This window comes from Tupaia chinensis, unplaced genomic scaffold (genome assembly GCF_000334495.1).
Source record: "Tupaia chinensis unplaced genomic scaffold, TupChi_1.0 Scaffold000683_1, whole genome shotgun sequence".
Classification (NCBI taxonomy): Eukaryota; Metazoa; Chordata; class Mammalia; order Scandentia; family Tupaiidae; genus Tupaia; species Tupaia belangeri.
Window position 1 is genome coordinate 331,247 of NW_006160206.1, and position 6,973 is coordinate 338,219.

Genomic DNA, 6,973 nt, shown 5'->3' on the forward strand with positions numbered 1-6,973 from the left:
CGTTTGTGCGCGTTGTCTCTCTCTGTCTGTCTGGCGAGCGCACGCGCCCTATAGCAAAAAATCTCTCAAAAAAAAAAAGACATTTTGAAAGTTTATTTTCCTATGTGTTGACTTGAGATAGCTGACCTACCTCCACTCAATCTACCTTGTCAACTTTCATTTTTAACTAAATAATCCACTAGTTGACATAACTTGCTCATTTTAAGAGCAATCGTGTGGGAGTGATTTAGCCTTTTTTTAAAAAATCAGGTTGAGTGTTAATTATTTTTATCTGTCTTTTGAATGGTGGGTTATTAATAGTAATATTAGTTACAGCTAGTTTATGAGTGCTCCATTTCAGATTCTTTGCTTCAATGTTTCATAGGTCACTAAACAATTTTCTAATAAAATGATTTATTTAAACCCTAATTCTCGACCTCTTGCTTCTCCCAGTCTCTTGGGATAATTAAATGCCCAGGACCGTATCCCTAACTAGTTACTTCTGTTCAAGAAATCTCATTTAAAGGATCATATCATACATAGAAAATTAATTTATTCTGGAAAGAAAGCTTTATAAATACTGTAGTATTCTAATTCACTTTAAATTTGTTTTCAAGAGACTAACACTGCTCCACACCCCCTTTGAGAAAGAGTCTTTGCCTCCAGTTCCCGTTTCTCCTTATGAAGACGAACCCTGGAAATACTGGACTCAGAAGAATACCAGAACCGCTATGGTTCTCATCCTGTCTGGGCTGACTACCGTCGCAACCACAAAGGTGGTATACCTCCACAGCTACTCGAAAGACGTGTATTAGAGGGAATAAAGTTGCTGGGAATCCCTGCCCCATCTGCCGAGATCACAAGTTGCATATCGACTTTAGGAACGTGAAGCTCTTGGAGAAGTTTGTGCCCACACTGGCATCATCTTCCATGCCCCGTACACAGGGGTTTGTATGAAGCAACATAAGAAGTTGACCCAGGCCATCCAGAAAGCCAGGGATCATGGTCTCCTCAGTTACCACATTGCCCAGATTGAACCCCGGGACCTCGACTTCAGCACCTCTCATGGAGCTGTGAGTGCCACTCCGCCAGCCCCTACGCTGGTTCCAGGTGACCCCTGGTACCCGTGGTACAACTGGATACAGGGACCGGAGAGAGAACTGTCCCACCTTCCCTGGCTCTATCAGGGCCATCTCCGAGAAGCGAGCGGCCCCCCACCTGAATCAATGCCCAAGGCTCCCCCCACACCACCAGCCGGAGCTGCCTCCCCTGAGCAGATGGGCCAGAATGCTGTTTAAGAATGTAGCCAGGAAGGGAACCAGCAATTAGCGTAATGGCTATGTCGCTGGACTCTCACGTAGTCAACCACGGTTCGCGTCCCGGACCCGGTGGCTTAAACTCACGCCGGGCGCGTGTGCGTGTGTCGCCAAGATCCCAAGAAGAGAATGGAGGAGAAGGGATTGCGGTGTGACCATCCTCCCTGGGGGGTGATTTCTCACTTTCTATCTCTCTGTGTCTCTCTCTGTCTGTCTGGTGAGCGCACGCGCCCTACAGTGAAAATCTCTCCAAAAAAAAAAAAAGAATGTAGCCAGGAAGCGGGCCCAAGGGTTAAGGGGTGGAGCCTAGGACTCCGTGGCCAGTAGCAGACTCAGGAAGAAAATGGTTAAATACTTCTGAGACTAGAAGAGGTCAGTAGAGACAGTGAGACCCCAACCCCTAAGGATTGTAAACAGATGGGCTAAATATTGTCGCTGTTTCAGGCTCTGCCAATTCAGCTTCTCCACAATAAACTCTGCCTCCTGTGTCCCCCCCCCCCCAAAAAAAAAGAGACTAACACTATGGATGGAATAGCTGCATTATAATTCACCATGAGAGCGAAGTATATAAAAAATATTTTGACATTCTTCACTAGGTTTTCTTGTCACTCTTTATCAAATGCATTGTAATACTATATTAGGTTTATTTGCTTAAGTTGCATTATCTAATTAGAAAAAGTTCAATATCGTTTAAGACATATTCTAGTTATCTCATCTAAATGACAGCTATGTGAGAACTGTAACTTATCAGAAATATGTGTGTGTGTGTGTGTGTATGTATATATATATATAATCTTGAGTCAAAAGCCCCGCAGTGTATAGAAGGGTCATAACCTCTCTCCGAGGAGGCAAATGTAACTGATACACTAGTTTTTAAAGGGTGCTTGATTGCAGGAGGGAATGCAGTAACAGGCTTTAAAGTAAGCACACAGCAGTGACACGGATTACGTTAGTTGTGTTCCTTGCTTTGGGGTGGGGGCATTCAAGGAGGTGGTTTCATATTATATAAAATTACTCTTAAGTAGAATAAAATCAATGTCCTGGTTTTGTATATCTATCATGAGGTACTGTGATTTATGACATCTACTGTGATTACTATGTTCAAGGTAGGTTCTATACTTGGATATGTGAACAAAACTAAGAAGCCATGCCAAAGTGTAAAAAAAAAATCATGGACCCAATAGTATATTGCAGTTATTTCCTCCCTGTGCTCTTAGATGATAAAATTACCATGCTCATTTTTTAAAAAGAAATTACTTAATTTTATTTACCATCATCATCATTTTTAGAGAGATTTTTGCTATAGGGCATGCACACTCACCAGAGAGACAGCAAGAAATCACTGCCCCTCCCCCCCGGGGGGGGGGATGGCTGTGCTGCAATACCTTTTCCTCCATTCTCCTCTTGGAATTTTAGGCAAGCACACATATGCACACAGGGTGTTTCAAGCCTCTGGGTCTGGGACTCGAACCATGGTTGGCCATGTGGGAGTCCAGCAACACAATCAATATGTCATCTGCTGGTCCCCATCATTATTATTTTTAATTTTACTACAGGCATGTGTGCTCATGAGAGAGAGAGAGAGAGGGAGAGAGAGCAAAGTGCCAGGTCTGAGTCTAAACTATGATTGGCCACGTGAGAGTCCAGCACCTTAAGCACCGTAACACCTGATGGCCTCCAAATTACCATGCTCTTAAAAATTTTGAAAGACAGGGGACCAGCAAATGGCATAATGGTTACATTGGTGGACACCCAGGTAGTTCACCACAGTTGGAGTCCCAGACCTGGTGACTTAAAGCTCACATCGGGTACGTGTGTGTGTGCCCAAGATCCCAAGATGAGAATGGAGGAGAAGGGATTGGCATGGCCATCCCCCTGCGAGGGTGATTATCTTGCTTTCTGTCTGTCTCACTCTGTCTCTCTGGTGAACACACACGCCCTATATCAAAAATGTTTTAAAAAAAGAGAAAAAAATCTTAAAAGAGTAAAATTCTAAATGAGTTAACAAAGTGTTGATGACATGTCATGAGAGTATAAAACAGGTAGAAAGGTGGTCAATTTTATCAACAATGCCTCTTTTAAAAAGAATTATTTATTTATTTCATTTCACTTGTTATTATTTTCTATTTTACCAGACAGAGACAGAGAGAAAGGGAAAGCAAGAAAGCGAGCTGCCAAGTCCAGGACTCAAACCAGTCAGTCATGTCAGAATCCAGTGCCTTTAACCAACACGCCACCTGCTGGCCCCTCAGCAGTGCTTTTTATGAATTGAAAGTGTTCCCTTAGAGTTGGGTGTGGTGGATCCAATGAGTTCCATGGGCAGTGTGGACATTTGGGACAGAATGAAGTGTGCTGCGGACCTGTGTAAGTGAAATGTGTTGTAGCCCATGGGTTATCTTGTTCTGGAAGTCCTGCGTCCTTATTGAGGGGCATAGGTTGACTGTCTAGATCATTGTGATGAAATTAAGTCTTCATGTCATGCCAGGAAAAAAAGAAAAATCCAAAAGTCCAATTTATCTCCAGTACTATTTAAAGATGATTGTCAGTTAGAAGATATAGACTGCATGCAACTTAGCAGGTATACTTTTTTTTAAAACTCTTTTATCCAAAAGAATCTTAGCAAATAGATACTTTTCTTCAAATATCGTAGGTAAGGGAGGGGCTCATTGTTCCTATTTGCCCAGCACAGTCCAGGTTCACACTCGTTGTCCCAGCCTAATTGTTAATAGCACCTCCTTCTCCCCTCCTGTGTGTCCTGGTTCAGACTATAATTTATGGTCACCCTAAGCACAGGAAACATCAAACTCACAAAAAAAACTTACCTGGGGACCAGCAGTTAGTGTAATGGCTATGTCGTTGGACTCCCATGTAGTCGACCACGGTTCACATCCCGGACCTGGTGGCTTAAAACTCACGCCAGGCATGTGTGCGTGCATGCCCAAAATCCCGAAAGGAGAACAGAGGAGAAGGGATTGTGACGTGGCCATCCCCCCTGGGGGATGATTTCTCGCTTTCTATCTCTCTGTCTGTCTCTGGCAAGCGCATGCGCCCTATAGCAAAAACCTCTCAAAAATTAATTAATTAATTAATTTAAAAAACTAACCAATTAAAAATTATTTAAAATAGTTTTGCTTAGGAAAAAAATTATGGCTAAGAGAATTTTACATTCTTTGGTAGATATAACTTAGCCTAGGTTAAGGAATGCGGGACCATGAAATTGATCTGAAATTGATCAGGTGGAGTAGGCTACACATAATGTTGGGAGAGCACTTCTCAAAGAAATCTGAGGAGAGTCACACAGAAGAGAGCTGGATCTGATTGTTATGGCACTCAGGGTCGTCATTATGGACATCACTTATCACTACCCTGCCAACACATGCAGGTACACCAAGAGGCAGAACCCACACCCCAGAAGGAATTTTGTGGACCACCTCCAAAATATCTGCCTCCCTCCACATGTTTCTGCATGAGAGCTGAACATAGAAAATGTAACTGTCTTCCTCCAGGGCTGGTCAATGTTTCTGTTTTCGATATGACCAATAAAGTGAATTTTTTATTCTTTTTGAATCTCTTCCCAGGGAGCCACAAAAGCAGCAAAGCAGCATTCTTTCTTTATTGGTGCATTTTGTTTTTAAACTGGTTACAGCGAGGTAGGCTAAAGTATGAATTACGGATTTGTGTCCAGTGATCAAAGATCGTCAGCCTAGGGAGTGTTTTAATGCCCAGGTTGTACAGAAATGTCCCAATAGTGCAGATTAGGTATTTGGGGATCAGATTTATGTGTTTATTATTATGGCATATGGTTTAGTGGACTCAGAGCCATGAGACTGATTCCTGGACTGTATTTGATGACCTTGGATAAGTCATTTAATCCTTCTGTGCCTTAGGTCCCCTTTTAACTTTCTGAGGCTCAACAAAGCTATGGAAATCCTCCCCTGGGGCTAAAGAAGTGAATGGCTTGCTTCCTGGAGGTGTACTCACTCACTCAAGTCTTATGTCTCCCTTGGTAAAATTAGAGAGATGATGGAGCACTTTATAAATTATTTCAGCTTTTGCCCCCTGCGTATTGACACTCAGAATGTGGAGAGCCAGTTCTTTGGCAAGAATAGGCAACCAAAGTCTAGTGGGAGGTAGGAGGGCCTCAACACTGTTCCGCTCAGCTGAGCTGACGAGCCCGTAGGCCTGCGGGGTTATTTTTCATTCTAGACACACTGGATGGGTCACCTCCCTTTCCAGGGCAGTGTTTCAAACTGGAGCCTTGAGTGGCAAGGTCCTCTGGTAAAGCTTTAAGCCAGGCAAGGATGGGGGAGCAGTCTTGCTCTGGCTGAATATAGTAAAAGTTAGTTATTTGGGCATTAGTGGTTAGGATAATAAGATTATTTACCCATAGAGTTGTACAGTCAATGTAGCTGCAATATTTGGAGCTGGTATATGTTTTTATTTTCTTTAAAGAATTATTTTATTTAACTTTATTTATTTATTTATTTATTTATTTATTTTAATTTGACCAGTGAGGGACAGAGGGAGAGAGAGAGAGGAAGAGAGAGAAAGGAAAAGAGAAAGCAAGTTGCTATGTCCGGGACTTAAACCATGGTCGGCCATGTGGGAGTCCAGTGCCCTTAACCACCACGCCACCTGCTTAGCTTCCAGGTAAATGCTTAAGCAACCTGGTTTCTGAAACACAGTAACAAAGAAGAAAACAGCAAGTATCAAGAATGGAACCATGGACCGCCGCAGTATTAGTACCTTAGCTTATGAAGTCCAATGTGGAATCTAGAAGTTTCTAGCTCATCCAGACATGCTTTCCCATGGTCTGGGGCTCCAGGTGTGACTTGTACAGTAATGTGAACAGGTTATGTTATCTTGGCGACTTGACCTTTCAGTGGTTATTTCAACATTGATTTTTTAGGACTATTTCCTTAAACAATGGCAAATGATTTCCTCTTGAGAACTGAATTCCTTCCCATGAGTTAAGTAAAGACCACAGTACTACAGAGCTGGAAGTAGCCTATGAGATGGTTTGATAGGGAAACTGAGACCCCCCCCAAGAGGTAGTGGATAAATTTATGTAGTTGATTCTGTGGACTTAACTTCTGTCTTGGCAGGCCTGCACTGAGCGTGGGTCAGTCAGTCTGCAGTGGCCATGGAAAAATATTTTGCTTAAATCGATGACTTTTTTAGTCCTTAACCCTTAAATAAGAGGGGAATCATACTGTTTGTCAGTATACGTTTAAACTGCCTTCTGAAGCAGAAGTAGTTTGCAGTGAGACCCCCATTTATTATCTCTAGAGATCTCAAAATGCCCCCTCTCCCAAGCATTGGCGGGTCTCCAGCCCTGCAGATGTTATGGAATGAAAACCGTTGGTTCCCAGCTTCCAGCATTCATAGACTGGAGTGTACAGACTGAAGCATCCTAAAGAGGAATATGTCTATAGAGCTCTAGGCATAGAGAAATCAGTCAGCCGTTGCTCTGAAGGGCCTTCCTAGCCCTCACATTCGTTAGATGAGTATTTATTAAAAAGCATCTGAACCAGGTATTCCAAGGATGCTCAAGTGAATAAACCCTTGGCTACTAGAAGAGCACCCAGTCTGGACGCTTACTTGGGGACCAATGAGTGCATCAACTCGGGCTCTGGGTACTCCTGAGAAACAGGATCCTAGGAACATAGAATTTTAAA

At 42.9% G+C, this 6,973-nt stretch overlaps 1 pseudogene; it reads left to right on the top strand.

Moving 5' to 3' along the window:
- LOC102492494 (28S ribosomal protein S18b, mitochondrial-like) overlaps positions 1-1,319 on the top strand; it is a 23,539-nt pseudogene extending 22,220 nt beyond the window's left edge.
- The last annotated feature ends 5,654 nt before the right edge of the window (positions 1,320-6,973 follow it).